The 17,482-nt window shown below is 44.6% G+C and overlaps 1 long non-coding RNA gene across 1 annotated transcript; it reads right to left on the bottom strand.

Annotated features, from left to right (window-relative positions):
* Nucleotides 1–10,152: 10,152 nt before the first annotated feature.
* LOC123597951 lies at nucleotides 10,153–16,232 on the bottom strand. Its single transcript, XR_006712319.1, has 2 exons — nucleotides 16,184–16,232; nucleotides 10,153–10,821 (listed from the first exon to the last, which is right to left on the bottom strand). It is a non-coding gene; the product is annotated as an uncharacterized LOC123597951 (long non-coding RNA).
* Nucleotides 16,233–17,482: the final 1,250 nt, after the last annotated feature.

The raw sequence follows: 17,482 nt of genomic DNA, 5'->3' as shown, positions 1-17,482 counted from the left end.
GGTGAATTGCGACAAATGCACATACCTATGAAACCACCCCCACAATTAAGATATAAAATGTTTCCTCACCCCAGAAAGTTCCCTCATGCGCCTTGGTTGTCAGTCCTACCTCCCACCCTCTACCCATGGCCCTAAACAACCAGTCATCTGCTTCACTTCACAGTAGATTAGTGATGCCCGCTCTAGAACTCCACGTAAGCAGAGTCATACGCTCTATATATTTTTTGTACCTGGCTTCTTTCACACTGTATCTCTTCTTTGCATGAGTGTTTTTGAGATTTATCTATTTTGCTGCATATATCAGTAATTTCTTTCTTTTTATTGCTTACTAGCATACCAACATGGGGTTTTGCTTATCTATTCACAGTTTGCTTATCTGTTCACCTGCTGATGAACATTTGGTTGGTTTCCAGTTTGAGACTATGGTGAATAAAAGGGCAGTGAACGTTTTGTACGTATGTATATACGTGTTCGCTCCTCTTGGATAAAGGTATAAGAGTAAGATAGCATGGTTAGTGTATGATTAACTTTATAAGAAACTGCCGAACTGTACCACAAGCAGAATAAGAGGCTTACAACTGCATCTTACCTGCCAACTCCTAATATGGTTGCTCTTTTTAATTTCAGCCATTCCAGTGGGCATATAGTGGAATCGTGTTATAATTTTAATTTCTCGTTTCCTACTGATTAATGATGTTGGACATATTTTCATGTGGCTATTGGCCATTCGTTTATCTTCGGTCATGCAGTGTCTGTGCAAATCTTTTCCCTGGTTTTTTATTGTACTATGTCTTATTGATTGGGCAAGTTCTCTATCGCTTCTCAGCCTTTTGGCTAAGATCAAGTGTGGACAAGTTCTCTATATGTTCTTGATACTAGACTTTATAAGATATACCTATTAAAAATAATTTTTTCTAGCCTATGGCTTCAGTTTTCTCTTTTCCTAATATTTCCCTTTGAAAAGCAGAATTGTGATGAAGCCAAATGCATCAATTACCTCCTTTTATGATTTGTGGTTTTGGGTCCCATCCAAGAAATTTGTCCTGTTCTCAAGATCACAGTTGCTTCTACAGTTTCAGTTTTCACAGACCTATGGTCAGTTGCTAGTGAGTTTTTGTATGTGGTGTGAGGTAAGGGTCAAGGTTCGTATTTTTCCAAATGGATATCCAATTCTAGCACTCCTTGTATACGCTACTTTTTCCCATTGGACTATCTTAGCACCCTGGACAAAAGGCAATTGACCCTGTACTTGTAGGTCTCTTTCTGGTCTCTTCTGCGTTTTATTAATCCAGATGAGTATCTTTATACCAACCCCACTCGGTCTTGATTATCGTCATTTTACAATGCATCTTGATATAAGGCTGTATAATTCCTTCGGCTTTGTTCTTTTTCAAAACCAATGTGGCTACGTTATGTCCTTTGCGTTGCCTAAATCTTAGAATCGTCTTGTCAATTTCTACAAAAAGCCTTCTGGAATTTTATTGCATTCGTAGATCAATTTGGGAGATCAAATGTGTAGATCAATGTGGGAGATCAATTGGTACATCAAAAAGCCTTTTGGAATTTTATGACACTTGTAGAACAATTAGGGAGAGAATAAACACCTTAGAAATATTGAGTTTCTGATTCTTGAGCATCAAGAATATCACGCTCTATCACACTTCTATTTAGGTCTTAATTTCTCTCACCAATTTTTTATAGTTTTCACTTATCTTAATAAACTTACCCTTTTTGATGTTTATTAATACTATTTTAAATTACATTGTTTACAATTTCATTTTCCAGGGTGCCTGGGTGGCTCAGTCGGTTAAGCATCCAACTTCAGCTCAGGTCATGATCTCGCAGTTTGTGCTGATAGCTCAGAGCCTGAAGCCTGCTTTGGATTCTGTGTCTCCCTCTCTCTGCCCCTCCCCCATGCTCTGTCTCTCTCTTTCTCTCAAAAATGAATGAACGTTAAACAAAAATTCATTTTCCAATTGTGTTTTGCTCTATACAGAAGTATAACTGATTTTGACATATTGAACTTGTATCAAATGACCTTGCTAAATTCATTTAGTTCTAGAAGCTTTTTTTGTAGTTTCCTTTGAATTTTCAATATATATGATTATGTCATCTGCAAATAACGACAGGTTTCTTTCTACCTTTCCTATATAAATGTCTTTCCCCCACTCTTGCCTTTTTGACTATCCAGGACCTCTATTATAATTCTGAATATAACTGATGAGAATGGGCATTGTTGACTGTGGGGGGGGAAAGTATTCATTTCCAACATCAAGTATGAGGTCAGTTGTAGGTTTTATTGTAAATGACCTCTATCAAGTTAGGAAAGTTCCCTTATATTCCTAGTTTGCTGAAGAATTTTATCTTGAATGGGTGTTGAATATTGTCAAATGCTTTTTCTGTGTCTATTGAGATAACCGTGTTGTTTTCTCCTTTATTCTGTTAATGTCATGTATTCCCTTAACTGAATTTCAGACGTTAGACCAAACTTGTTCCTGGAATAAACACAGGATATGGACGTGATTTGCCAATTTTTTGCATCTACGTTCTAGAGAAATACTATCTTAGATTTTCTTCTCTTATAATAGCTATGTCTACTTTTAGTATCAGGATAATATTAGGCTTATAAAATGGGGTGGAAAGTATTCCCTTTTCCTCTAAAAAAAAATGTATATAAAATTGGTATTATTTCTGTCTTAAATGGTTGGTAGTGTTCACCAATGAAGCAATCTGGGCATTAAGATGTTTTGTTCTGTGGGAACAATTATTTTTAACTTTTTATTTTGAGATAATTTTAGACTTACCGAACGATTGCAAAAAATAGTCCAGAAAGTTCCCGTAGATCCTTCACCCAGCATCTCCTAAGGTTAACAGCTCACATAGCCATGGTACAATTATCAAAAACTTTTTTTTTTAAGTTTATTTATTTTGAGAGACAGAGAGAGAGAGAGAGAGTGCGTGTGAGCCGAGGAGGGGCAGAGGCTCCGTCCATCTGCTATGTCAGCACAGAGCGTGACACTGGACTCAAACTCAAAGACCTGAGATCATGACTTGAGCCCAAATCAAGAGTCAGTTGGTTAATAGAATGAGCCACCCAGGCCCTCCTCAAAAACTTTTTTTTACAGTAACACTGGCATAATACTATTAATTAAACTGCAGACTTTATGTGGACCCACCGGTTCAGTTCACTAATATCCTTTTTTACATTCCAGAATCTACTGTAAGCTGCTGCGTCGCATTTAGCTGTCATGCCTCCTTGGTCTCGTCCAATCTGTGACAGACCCTCAGCCACTCCTTGCCTTTCATAAATCATGATTTATGATTGTGACTGTCTACCCCCCAGAATACCTGTATTGAAACCCTAAATCCCAGAGGGATGGAATTATGAGGTGGGGCTTCTGGCAGGTAATTAGGTGGTGAGGGTGGGGCGAGCATGATGAGATTAGTGTGCTTATAGAAAGACACCAGAGAGCTGGCTTCCTCTCTCTCCCCACCGCCACGTGAGGATACATAGAGAGGACAGCCTTCTGCAAGCCAGGAAGCAGCTTGTCGCCAGACATCGGATCTGCTGGGGCATTGATCTTGGACTTGCCAGCCTCCAGAACAGTGAGGTTTGAATGTTTGTTGTTTCAGCTATGAAACAGTCTATGGTAATTCGTTATAGCAGTCTGAGCTGGCTAGGACAGATGACCTTGAGACCTTAAAAAGTACCAGCCAGTTATTTTACAGTTTGGGTTTGTGTAAGTTGTTCCATGATTAAATTGAAGTTATGTGCTACTGGGAAGAATACTTCAGGTGCCCTTATTGGTATATCATTTCAAGGGGTACATGATAGTATACCTTACAGGATACCTTACAGGATACCGTTATTTCTTGGTTAAGGTGGCGTCATCCATGCTTCTCTATGATAAAGTTTTCTATTTTTTCCTTTATAGATTTTTTTTTTGAAAGAGAGAGAGAGAGAGAGAGAGCAAGTGAGTGGGGGAGAGAAGCAGGGGGGAGGGGAGAGAGAGAGAGAATCTCAAGCAGGCTCCATCCTCAATATAGAGCCCGATGGGGGGCTCAATCCCACGACCCTGGGATCATGACCTGAGCCAAAATTAAGAGTCAGATGCAGGGCTGGACTACCCAGGTGACCCTCTATTTTTTTCTTTAAATTAATAAATATTCACTTGGCGAGAGATATTTTGAGGCTCTACCTCCTTAAACTTTTTAAGTTTAATAAAACTAATTTAAAATCGTTCATGTAGCCCACAAGAATTATTATTATTATTCTCTTTACAGAATATCTTGTTTTTCTTTCTGTTCTTAAGATTTTCTCTTTATCTCCAGATCCCTGGATTTTAGCAATGTGGTTATAATGTCTTGGTGGTGCGTGTATGTGTGTGTGTCCTGCTTGGAAATCATTGAGTTTCTTGAATCTGTGAGTTTATATATTTTTTATCATATCTGGAACACTTTTCAGCCATTATTGCTTTAAGTATTCTTTTCCTCTCCCTTTTCTGGTATTTCATGGATACATGGATTACATGGATAATTTGTTTTGTCTCAGGGTCACTGAGGTTCTGTGTTTCCCTTTAAGCGTTTTTTTCTCTCCTTGCTTTAGTTTGGATCGTGTTATAGACTGAACTTTGTCCCCTCCAAACTCATCTGGTAAAGCCCTATCATCCAGTGTGACTATAGTTGGAGATGGGGCCTTCAGGGAGGTAATTAAGGTTAAATGAGCTCATAAGGTGGGGCCCTAGTCCAATCAGATTGGTGTTCTTATAAGAAGAGGAAGAGACACCAGAGATCTCTGTGTATGTGTGGGAACACAGAGAAGAGGGCATGTGAGGACACAATGAGACTGCAGCTGTCTGTAAGCCAGGAAGAGAGGTCTCACCTGAATCCAAGCCTGAAAGCATCTTGGACTTCAGCCTCCAGAACTGTGAGAAAATAAACTCCTGTCGTGTTAGCCACCCAGTCTGTGACATTTTGTTATGGTGGCCTAAGTAAACCAACGCAGACAGCCTATTGGCTCAAGAATGTTAACTTCCATAAGGTCTACTCTGTGTTAATCCCATTAGATGTGACATTTTTTTACTTAAAAATATACTTTTTTATCTGTAAAAGTTCTATTTCACTGGTTTTTTCATACCTTTCATTTCAATATTTATTGTATCCTTGTTTCCCTTTAAAGACTTGAACATGCTTATAATTATTATAAAGTTCTTATCTGTTCATTCCATTATCTGGGTCATTTCTGGGTATGTTTCTATTGGCTTTTTTTCTCTTTTTTTCATCTCAATTTCCTGCTTCTTTACATGTCTAATTGGATCATGGGCATTGTTGTGTGCTGGGTTTTGTTGTCTTCCTCTGAAGAGTGTTAGGCTTTGTTCTGGCAGCCATCTACGTTACTTGTGAATCCACTTCATCCTTTCAGGAATGTTTCAAACTTTATAGAGTAGGCTTTATTGAGGACTAGTTTAAGTACTTCTAATAAGGGGTGACCCTTCTGGTGTTTACCGAATGCCTTGGGTGTTCAGTGAGATCTCTCTACTCTGGTTACAGACATCTCTGAGTGCTACAAGCTTTGGAAATAGTCCTATTTATTGCTTCTCTAGTCATCCTTTTCTTGGCTTTATAGAGATGCCCCTATGCATATGCAGCTCAATATTCAGCAACAGACTCAAGAGGATGTGCAGATATCCGGAGCTTTTCCTCTGCATAGTTTCCTCCTCTCTGGTACTCTGCTCTGCAAATTCCAGCAAAGTCTACCTCCCTGAACTCTGATCTCTGACTCCTCAACTCAGCGAGACTGCCATGGTCTGCCTGGCATGCTCAACCCTATTCCACAGCCCCAGAAGTGCTTCCAGGCAGAAAACAAGGGATCACTGGTCTCATCTCATCTGTTTCCCTTCTCCAGCCTCTTTTTCACACATTTGGTCCATTTTTATGCCAATGCTATCAAAAGAAAACACAAGTAGCTGCATTAATTTCAGACAGAGCAGACTTCAAAGCAAGGAAAGTTATCACAGACCAAAAAGGGCATTATGTAACGATAAAGGAGCCAATGCCCCCAAAAGACATAACGACATGATTGCTAATTTTACAGAAATGGAGGCAAGAAAAATTCATTTAATGGAATAATGACATACAAATTTATGAATTACATATGTCTTAGTTTTTTCACTCCTCCAAACATGGGCTCACCAACAGAACACTCAGATATGTTCAATAATAATTAAATCCAGTCATCTTTTATACTTTGCCAACTTTCACTCATTGAAAAACTACATTTTAAATGTCGTTTTAGGAGCGCCTGGGCCATTGAGTCGGTTGAGTGTCTGGCTCTTGATTTTAGCTCAGGTCATGGTCTCACAGTTCATGGGATCGAGCCCCACATCAGGCTCTGTGCTGACAGCACAGAGACTGCTTGAGAGTCCCTCCCTCCCTCTTTCTCTGCCCCTCCCCTGCTCTCTGTCTCTCTGTCTCGCCCTCAAAACAAATAAAATTATTTAAAAAATAAAAACTAAATGTGGTTTTAAGACTACATATAAAAACAGCAATTTAACATTTTTTAAAAACTTGTTATCGCGACATGTAATAGTTTATTGGGTCGATTGATGAGCTTTAAATATTTAGATATATGGGATACAGGTTTCATTTCAACTCAAGCTCCAAGCCCTGCAAGTGTCCAGGCCCTGCACTTGCCATTAGACATTCTACTGCCTCCAGGTTAAATAGTCTCTGCTTTGCCGGGAGCCACTGTCTCTACCTGTGACAGACCCTGACGCCCCACCCTGCTTCTGCAAGAGGGTGGCCTCCCTCGTGGTCCTGGAGGACTCCCAGCTCCTTCATCCCTTGCTAGTGGTGCTGGGATTCAGATTCACTCCCTTGATCCCACCACGGATATTGGCTGCTCCAGAACCAGCTTATCTCAGTGTTGCAACTGCCATTACCATCACCGGTGAAGTTGGAGGTTCCAGTTCCGGCTGGGGCGTGCACTGCCTCTCCATGGCCGAGGGCAGCTTACTATTCTCTAAGCCCCTGTATTAGTTTCCTGCAGCTGCTGTAACAAATGACCACAAAGCTTGATGGTTTTAAAACAAAGAAATGTATTTCCTCACAGTTCTGGAGGCCAGAAATCTGAAATCGTTGTCACTGGACCAAGCTCAAGGTGTAAGCAGGACCACGTTCCCTCCAGAGGCTCTAGGGGAAAATGTGTTCCTTGCCTCTCCCAGCATCTCGTGGCTGTCGGTATTCCTTGACACGTGGCTGCATGACTCCAATCTCTGCCTCCTACACGCATTGCCTCCTCCCTTTCCGTGTGTCCTCAGATCTCCCTCTGCCTGCCTCTTAAAAGGGTACGTGTGATTGAACGTAAGGCCCACCCAGATAATCCAGGACAACCTCTCCATCTCAACAGCCTTAACTTAATCACAGCTGCAAAAATTCTTTCCAAATAAGAAACCATCTCCAGGTTTCGGGAATTAGGACCTACTATCGTTGGGGGCCATTCTTCAGCCCACTTTACCCCCCTACCCTCGTTCCCGCCGCCATCAACGTCGTCTCAGCCCTCCTGCCCCAACTCAAAGCCTGGAGCCAAAACCTTTCGGACCCAATTCAAAGTTTCGCTCGTGTTCTGTCCCAGAATTAATGATTCCCAGAATGCCTAATCATGAAATCAGTTATTGTCTTCAAAAGAAAAACCTACCCTGCCCACCAGAATGTGGCCTTGTCTTTAGTTCCAAAAACCAAAATAACAAAATAACTTAATTTTGCACAACCAAACCTTGGGAAATAAATGAGTCTTATACATGTGTACTTTGTTCTAAATCCTTTGTCATAATTCTACATTATAAAAACCATTTGGGTTTTTTTATTTTATTTTTTACTTTTTAAAATTTACCTCCAAATTAGCATATAGCGCAACAATGATTTCAGGAGTAGATTCCTTAGTGCCCCTTACCCATCCCCCCTCCCACAACCCCTCCAGCAACCCTCTGTTTGTTCTCCATATTTATGAGTCTCTTCTGTTTTGTCCCCCCTCCCTGTTTTTATATTATTTTCGTTTCCCTTCCCTTATGTTCATCTGTTTTGTCTCTTAAAATCCTCATATGAGTGAAGTCATATGATACTTGTCTTTCTCTGACTGATTTCACTTAGCAGAATACCCTCCAGTTCCATCCATGTAGTTGCAAAAGGCAAGATTTCATTCTTTTTGATTGCCGAGTAATACTCCATTGTATATATGTACCACATCTTCTTTATCCACTCATCCATCGATGGACATTTGGGCTCTTTCCATACTTTGGCTATTGTTGATAGTGCTGCTATGAACATTGGGATGCCTGCGTCTCTTCAAAACGCATACCCGTAAGCCGTGGATAAATGCCTAGTAGTGCAATTGCTGGGTCGTAGGGTAGTTCTATTTTGAGTTTTTTGAGGAAACTCCATACTGTTTTCCTCCTGTGAATGCCCTCATGTGCTACTACATAGGGGTACTTTGCCGACTGGCATAATAAGGCTGACACTACTGACCGTCTTCCACACTCATCACCCCACCTCCTCAAGGGCCCCCCCTTTTTAAAGCCATATTCTACCATATTTGAGGTCATAATAATCGCACTTAAGAGCAACAGAGTAGATGGAAGGAAGTGAAGCTGGACTGTAATCCCAGCTGTCTCGTTAATGAACAGAGTAGCCCCAGAAGCATCACTTCCCGTCCCCCCCCCCCCCCCCCCCCAGGCCTGCTTTGGCTCGCTGGTCAAGTCGGGACACAGGCACGGATCACTCAGTGCCCTCAGGGGACTGACAGCCACCAGGTAGATGAAGGGACCCCGTGCAATACAAAGAGCTGTGCAAACACTAGCCGTTTCCCTCACTGATAACTCTGTAGAATGGGTATTATCATCACCATAAGACGGGGGATATTATTTCTAATATAAATCATTGTCTTTTATCTTTTAAAACAAAAGAGGCTCGAGGCGCCTGTGGGTGGCTCAGCTGGCTGAGGGTCTTGTCTCTTGATTTTGATTCAGGCCATGATCCCCCGGTCATGGGATCAAGCCCCGCATCGGGCTCCACGCTGAGCATAGACCCTGCCTAGGACTGTTTCTCTCTCTCCCTCTGCCCCTCTCCTCCGCTCACGCTTGCTCGCTCGCTCTCTCTCTCTCTCTCTCTCTCAAATAAATAAATGAAAAATTAAGAATAAAATAAAAGATCCTAGAGACATGCTGCCCCAAATCACACCCTGCTAGTAAAATCACATTTCAGTCTCTGGCAGATAGAAACAGGCATACTTTTTCCTTTCATCATAGGAAGATTCTGCTATGTCTAATCCTCTGTGCCTAAGTGCTACACACATTAGAACTCTGTGTCACATACAAAAACACAGGCTGTGAATGAGGACCTAAAAGGACACACGTTTTTTAAATTTGTTTTCCATTCACAGATCCTTTTTGGCCGGGGTCCCGATTGCCACATATTCACTGATGACCTAAGAATAGCAGTAAAAATAACAATAGTATTTATTACTGTGTTAACAATGGCTCTCATTTATTGAACAGTTACTCTGTGCTGAGGACACCACGGCAAGAGAGGAAGGAGATGTGGCTTAGCTACATTGTTTTGAACCTAGTGACTACATTGTAGGCTGTCCACAAAGACCCCCAAACAACTCAGGAAATAAAGCGTAACAACTCTAGAACATAAAGATGCTAGGTATTTGTACTCATCACCCAGGATTTTTCGGGATGGAGCTGTGGTCAGCGGGCAAAGGTTTATAGGCGACGGCTCCCTCACCTAAAAGAAAAGGAAAGAGAAGTTTCTATGCGAGAATTTAAAACACAGAGCCCCTTGCTCTCAGCCTAGTGGGTGAGATACCTCATGCTTGCTCTCTTTTCCCTGCCTTGGTAAATGAAGCATTATTGTAACTAACACATTGTAAGGAAATACTCACTTATAGGGAAATGAGGTTTGAAATACTAGAAAACTAAGTTAAACTTTCTATAGACTGTAAACCCTTATTTTATTTTTTTCCAGTCTGGTGTTATTAATTTGCTTAAAGACTCTGAGGCATGTTTTATACAAGGAAAACCCTCACCCTGGCTATCACTCTTGTACTATTCAGAATACTTCCCAGCTATTCATCAAGAGGGTTAGGCAGACGATTGTTAATTTGTTTGTTTGTTTGTTTCATCATCTCCAGCATTTGGAGAACTTCTTAATGTTTACAAAGCACATTCCCATTCAGGCTCTCAGCTCAACTTCATACCACAGATGAGGACAATGAAATTTAGGGAGGTCACGGGACTTGTCCAAAGTTGCACACTTAGTAAGGATTGGAGCCGGGATTCCAACCTTTCAACCGCCCCCAAATCTCCTATGACTAAAGAGAAGCAAATCATCTTACTAAGACCTGCTGGGTTCAACGGGAATTTTTTCAGTGACAATAGTCTAAGGAGGCACCAGAATAATGAGCACGATGAGGCAGGGGCAGCCCCAAAAGAAATGAGCACAGGACGCTTCTGGGATTTGAAGCCTTCCACCGGTTCGAAGCCCAGCTCCGTATTTGGTAACAGTCACACTGCTTGCACGGGTGTGATTCTTAGGTGTCTCATCCTTTCTGTCTCACTTGGATGTTAGTGGCACAAGGACAGAGCCGGTCATTCTTATTCACCATGGAATCCTCAGCACTCAGCCCAGTGCCTGGCACAGAGCAGATGTTCACAAATTACGTCTTGAATATGTTTCTCCATCAAAGCAAGCTGCCACTTCCCTCTGGGCTCTGCTTAGTCATTCGCAGAATGGCATAAGCCCGTTTAAGGGCTAGTAAGGCTTAAGGTAAAAAAGAGAAAAGAAATGTTAGCTTCCCACTAAAGGGCAGTTCCCCCGCCTGCCTTTCTCGGTGGCTCGCCATCACACGGGTCCCGTCCTGGGATGGAATTCTCTGGAAGGCAGACAGCGATCCACATGGGAGTGGACGTTTGGGTGGTGCTGCTGTTTCTGAGCTGCAGAGCCACAGTATGACACAGAGATGAAAAATGGCCTTGCTCTTAAGACCTGAAAGCAACATCTCTCACTTTTAATGTTCTGCCAACGAAAATCTCCGCGTCTTTAAAGGACTGGGTGTTCCCCTCATATTGCCCCACTTAGCATTTGTGCTTTTTAAGGGAGTAAACATTTCTGTTTGCTGGACAAAAGCAAAAGGAGATTTGGTAAATACACAACCCGTTTGATCAACAGTTCACGCAAAGCTCCAAGCTGATTGCTCAAGATAGATGTGTCATGGACAAAAAAACACAGCGTTCGGATCCTCCCCGACTGGGATCCCCTCTATCCGTTCAATGTGAAGAGGCAACAGGCTGGGACGGAAGAGCCTAGGCTGTAATATCAGACCTAAAGTCAACCCCAGTTAACCATGTCGGGCACGCTTCTCTCTATTAGGCTTCCTCAGAGCAAATGAACCCATGAGATATATGTGGAGAAAGTCAGAGAGATCTATTTTAAGGCATCGCCCCCCCCGGCTGTGGAGGCTGGCAAGTCTGAAATCCACAGGGCAGGCGGGCAGGCGGGCAGGCTGGAAATTCAGCTAACAGTTGATATTGCCGCTGAGTCTAAAGGCATTCTGGAGGCAGAATCCCTTCCTCCATGGGGGACCTCAGTCCTTTTTCACCTGGCCTTCAACTGATCACGTAAGGCCCACCCTATTATGAGGAGTAATCTGCTTTACTCCAAGCTGACTGATAGAAATGTTAATCGCGTCTGAAAAATACCTTTATTACATCCAGACTGATGGCAGACCAAACAACTGCGCTTGTAGCCTGACGAGGTGGACACATCAAATTAACCTTCGTGCTCTTCAGGCCTCGATTTCCTCATCCACGTATGACATCCCTGCAAAGTACTTAGGAAAGCGCCCGGCTTATCGCAGGTTCCGGACAAATGCCGTGCGAAGGAACCATCCAGTTCTATAAACATCAGTGGGGCCTCTACTGGGCGCCAGGGCTGTTCCAGCCCCTGGAGATGCAGAGAGGAATGGGACCTTGCCCTTGAGGAGGTTACCATCTAGGGAGGCAAATGCAGGTGGCAGCTACCCACCACGGGTGACAAGAGCGTCCAGATGTCCACAGAAGATGGACCCACCACAGCTGAGAGAGACAGGGAAGGCCCCTTGGGGAAGGTGACGTCTGAACTGAATCGAAAAGCCTTAGCAGCATCCAGAAAACGAGAAAAGGCGGTCCAGGCAGCAATAAGACCATAGCCAGAGGCTTAGAAACCTGAAATGGCGCAGTGCATATGAGAACCAGAGCTACAAGGGTGAGCTTGAGTGGCAGGGGGCAGGGGGGAGATGAAGCTGGAAATGGCAGTGAGGCCAGATCGTGAGGAACCTTGGCACCGCAAGAAGGCGTGTTCGTGGCCCTACGGCTGCCCTAACAAGTTAACACAAACTCGGTGGCTGGAGCGGACAGAAACGTGCTCTCTCAAGGCTCTGGAGGCCGGAAGTCTGAAATCAAGGAGTCGGCAGGCTCGGCCCCTCCCGGAGGCTCTGAGGGAGGATGGGTTCCATGCCTCTCGCCTGCGAAGGTTTCACTCCTACCCCTGCCTCCACCTTCACATGGTGCTCTCCCTGCGTGCGTGTGTGTGTGTGTGTGTGTGTGTGTCCAAATTTCCCTCTTATAAGGACACCAGTCATGGCATTAGCCGCCCCCCTCCCAACTCCAGTATGACCTCATTTTAACATGATTATATCAGCAAGGACTCTCTTTCCAAAGAAGGTCACATCCACAGGTACTAGGGGTTAAGACGAGAACATACCTTTGGGGGACCCACAATTCAATCTATGATACAAGGTTATGAGAGAGACGGTAAGAGTTTTAGTTAGGAAGGTCTTCCGGGCTCTGACGGAAAGGGGAGATAAGACTAGAGGTCCCGTCCTGTGGTTCTGTTGCTTTGGTCACCAGGAAGTTCAGGGTAAAAAGTGTAACAGGTGTGCTGATGCATCTTTTTTAGTGGAGGGACAGGGGGACACATGTACAGGGCATTACCGTTGTATTTCATTTATGAGCAGTATTTCTAACTGCCTCTTTTTTTTTTTATCCTTTTATATCAGTCAGAGTCCTAACAGGAAACAGATGGAACACTCAAATTAGGGTGATTCAAGAAGGGTTTATTTACAATGGGACACTTGCAGGGGCATGGGCTGGAGGTAGGGGAAGGACACAGTGGCCAGAGATTAGTTAGTCACAGCGGGTTCCAGGGGATGAAGCAGTCACCTGTCTAGAAAGAGAGTGTCTGGCTGAGGTCACCTTGAGAAGAGATGACCTCCTTTGTGGCAGGGACGTGGCCCACTCATGTCCTCACCTCCCTCTCCCTCTGACCTCCCCTCCCTCTCCCTCTGACCTCCTGAGGGCAACCCCCATGGCCAAACCCAATGTGGATCGAGAGGCAGTCCCCACAGGTCGGCGCCCCAGGGGGGACAGCAGGATGGAGAAGGGTGCCGAGAGGGTCCGAGGGGACAAGCAGAAGCAAGTTTTATTTTCCCTCCATCCTGGTTGTCTCATTTATTTTTCATACTCTTTATGTTTGGGTCAGCTATCCCAAACCCTTCCTTTTTAGGCTAAAAAGGGCAATGACGGTCCAAAGAAAACGGGAAATAGAGGCAGCATCTCCTGTCCCCTTCATCAAGGGGCTTTTCATCCTGAGCAGTTTGCAAACCATGTGTCACCGTCGGGTCACCCTGCACAGTCACAGAACGCTGACCCACCCCAGCATCAGAGCCCTTCGCAGACATTCTTCTGGCCACTCATCGAGTTACGTAAACTCCCGGCCAGCTCCCCATCTCCAGGGCTTTCCGAGGACATACTTGAGGCAAGAGTCATCCCGGCACGGAGTGCTTGTGACAGATGTTGCAGACTGCCACGCGGACGGGGCCCAGATGGAGTGCTGGAGGGGGCGGAGTGAGCCCTGGGAGGGTCCACGGGCTCTTCGTCTCACATGGAGAACACATCAAATCATTCTGTGCACATGCTGAGAAGCTCATCTTTCCTCCCTGAGCCCCAGCACACTTCAGGAGTCTGCAGACACAGGCACAGATGTCGGAGCCAGAGGGGACCCTTGAGACCACCTAGCGCAAGCCCTTTGTAATATAGACGCACAGACGAAGGGCCAGAGAGGGCAGGGTAACAATGTGGCAGCTAGGGTTTGTCCATGATCTTCCAGCCATTGCGCTCCGTGCTATGGTCCTTCGTTCGTACTGCTACTCATCAGGGATGACCGCGGACCTGTCACGTGCAGGGCACCATGCCAAACAATGGAGACACGCATGAGGACAGGCTGGCATTACCAGGATGATAGTCTGTCCACCACGATTGCTAATCCTTCCCTCTACCCTGCAGGGTACGGGCAGGTCGTGGAGACCAAAGGGATCCAAGCAAACACGGCTCCCTTTTAAGAACCAAAAGAGTAGGGGCGCCTGGCTGGCCCAGTCAGTTAAGCGGCCGACTTCGGCTCAGCTCGCGATCTCGCAGTCTGTGGGTTCAAGCCCCACGTCGGGCTCTGTGCTGACCGCTCAGAGCCTGGAGCCTGTTTCAGATTCTGTGTCTCCCTCTCTCTCTGGCCCTCCCCCATTCATGCTCTGTCTCTCTCTCTCTCTCAAAAATAAATAAAAAACGTTAAAAAAAATTAAAAAAAAAAAAAAAAAAGAACCAAAAGAGTAAAGAAAAGGAGGTTGCCCTGTGCGAGTTAACTACCAACAACTCATAGCGCATCACGGAGATGTGGACAGTCACAGAAGGAGGTGGAAAAGGCCTCCAGACCTGGAGGCCTGGCTTGTAACCGGCGCACGTCATTGTTGTTTCTAAAGGAACAGGTTGTGTCCACATGCAGGGTTTGGGTCAGGCACGGAGGCAGAGAAAATGGATAACGGAAGCTTTGTTTAGGAAAAGGTCAGCAGCTTTGTTTAGGAGAGGCCTCAGCCCTCTTACCGGCTTTCTCCCTGTTTTTAATTGAATGAAAGAGGAACAAAAGCCTGTTTTCCTCGACCTCGGGGAAACTGGGATTTTCTCTTCAAATCAGTCTTCTGACAACCAGTTGACTCCAACAACTGAACGAGATGGGACTCAGCATTGGGCCGGCGCACATCTCTGACCCACATTGTTTCATGACGCAGGCTCCCTTTAGAAGGGCTGTCGCCGGAGAAACCGCGTGTTGTACGGGAGGGAAGTGTGTGGACTTCTAGTGGGGAAGGACAGCGTCCTGGTGTCAGGCAAGCCTACCTTGAGCCCTGGCTTCACCAGTGAAAACTGTGGCTTCTGGAACAAGCCTCTTATCTGTTAGGAGCCTCCGTTCTGTCATCTATATAATGGGGATGATTATACTCCTGACCGGAGGTCTGTGTTGTTGGTAGCACTCGGTATTATGATTAAAAATCTTTAAACGCCTTCAGTCATTGTCAGTGTCAACAGATAGGCACTTACACTGCTCACTGGTTCATAAGAGAAAGGTGATGGAGGCTTTTGCTGGATAACATTATTTTAAGCCAACTTTCTCTTGCGTTTCTTTTCTGATCACAATGGAAAAAAAGGAGAAAATACAACAAAGAATAACATGTTTAAATCCACCATCCCGCAATCCACATATAACACTGTGAACACACTGGTATATTTCAGGTTTCTTTCGTGTGTGTGTGTGCGCGTGTGTGTGTAGAGGGAGAAAGACAAATGGCACATAAATGAAATTATACTTTACGTATATGACCATTTTCCACAGAAAATGGTTCTATGATGTTCTATCTAGGCACACACCATAATTTACAAAACCGTTCCCTTATTGTTAGGCTTTGGAATTTTTCCCAAGATTTTTGCTCTTGTCACGCATGCGATAATGAAATTCTTTATGTAGAAATCTTTTCCACACCTCTCCTAATTTCCTTAGAAGAAGATTCGCTCGGCAGAATTTTTGAACCAAAGGATATAAACTTCTTTAAGTCTGTAACACACTTTGTCAAGTTAACCTCCAATAGGTTTATACTAAATCACCCCGCCTTCCGCAGAATGTGAACACCCGCATTTAAAATTCTTCACTTCATAGGTGAAAGTGTTATGCCCAGAATTCATGATCCCCAAAGACCTCCAGGGAGCCGAGTCCGATGCAAAAGCAAAGAGCCCTTATTCGAGCTAGCTCGAGCTCAATCTCCTACCTGCACCGACGTAGCGGTGAGATGCCGGGGAGAGAGAGCGAGTTTCAAAAGCACAAAGGTTTTATAGGGGTCTAGGGGCAGTTGGTGAGGTAATGGCTGTGGCCTCAGCCGATTGGCTGGGGAAGGGTCGTGGCCTCGGCCGATTGGCTGGGGAAGGGTCGTGGCCTCACCTGATTGGCTGGGGAAGGGCCAGAGTCCTGTTACGCAGGTCGCCGGGTGTGTTTTGATTGGGAAGTTTGAACGGGTGAGCAGGAGGTTACTCAAGGGGAGGAGGCGTGGTCTGAGGTTTCTGCGATTTTCCGGAAAGGGGCCACGTCGGGGACATAGTCACTCAAGGTAGAAGACTCAGAACAAGATGGAGTCGGCCGGCGTAGGTCCGCCCTTTCAAAAGCATTGTTCTGTTTTCACTGCTTTGATTACTCGTAAGCTTGATGGCCGTTGTTGGTTCTTTTTCTAGGAACGATGTGTACACCTTCGACCCCCTTTTTCTGCTATTTCTGTTGATTTTCTTGTCGCTACGTATGAGCTCTTCATATCATAAAGCTATTTTTGAAAGTCATGGCAATGGCAAATAAATTTCAGAGCCTGTCGTTTGCCTTTTAATTTTAACATTTTGCCATGTAAGTTTTCAACTTTATGCAGTTTGAGATTTAAAAAATTTTTTAATGGTTATCTTTATTTTTGAGACAGAGAGAGACAGAGCATGAGCGGGGGAGGGGCAGGGAGAGAGGGAGACACAGAATCCGAAGCGGGCTCCAGGCTCCGAGCTGTCAGCACAGAGCCCCACACGGGGCTCGAACTTGTCAACCGAAAGATCATGACCCGAGCCGAAGTCAGACACTCAACCGACTGAGCCACCCAGGCGCCCCTGTAGTTTGAAATTTTAATATAACTTATAACCACCTCTGCTCTTCTATATACAACCCGTTCCAGATCCACACTCTTAAACCTCACAGCAGTCAAGAAAACTCAGTAGAGCTAGCTTCTATACTGAAACCAATAGTAGAAAGCATATCAGGGGTGCCTGGGTGGCTCGGTGGGTTAAGTGTCTGACTTTGGGGTCAGGTCATGATCTCGCGGTCGGTGAGTTTGAGCCCCGGGTCGGGCTCTGTGCTGACAGCTCAGGGCCTGGAGCCTGTTTTAGACTCTGTGTCACCCTCACTCTCTGCCCCTCCCCCGCTTGTGCTCTGTCTCTCTCAATAATGAATGAACGTTTAAAAAAAATAAAAAAAAAAAAGAGAGAGAGCGTATTATACGATCCTGTATGTTGACGATTTGCTGAAATTGGTTTTGTGGGTA

Source organism: Leopardus geoffroyi, chromosome C1 (assembly GCF_018350155.1).
Source record: "Leopardus geoffroyi isolate Oge1 chromosome C1, O.geoffroyi_Oge1_pat1.0, whole genome shotgun sequence".
Classification (NCBI taxonomy): Eukaryota; Metazoa; Chordata; class Mammalia; order Carnivora; family Felidae; genus Leopardus; species Leopardus geoffroyi.
Note: the sequence above shows the minus strand (reverse complement) of the source record. Positions and strands in the feature narration are given on the sequence as shown.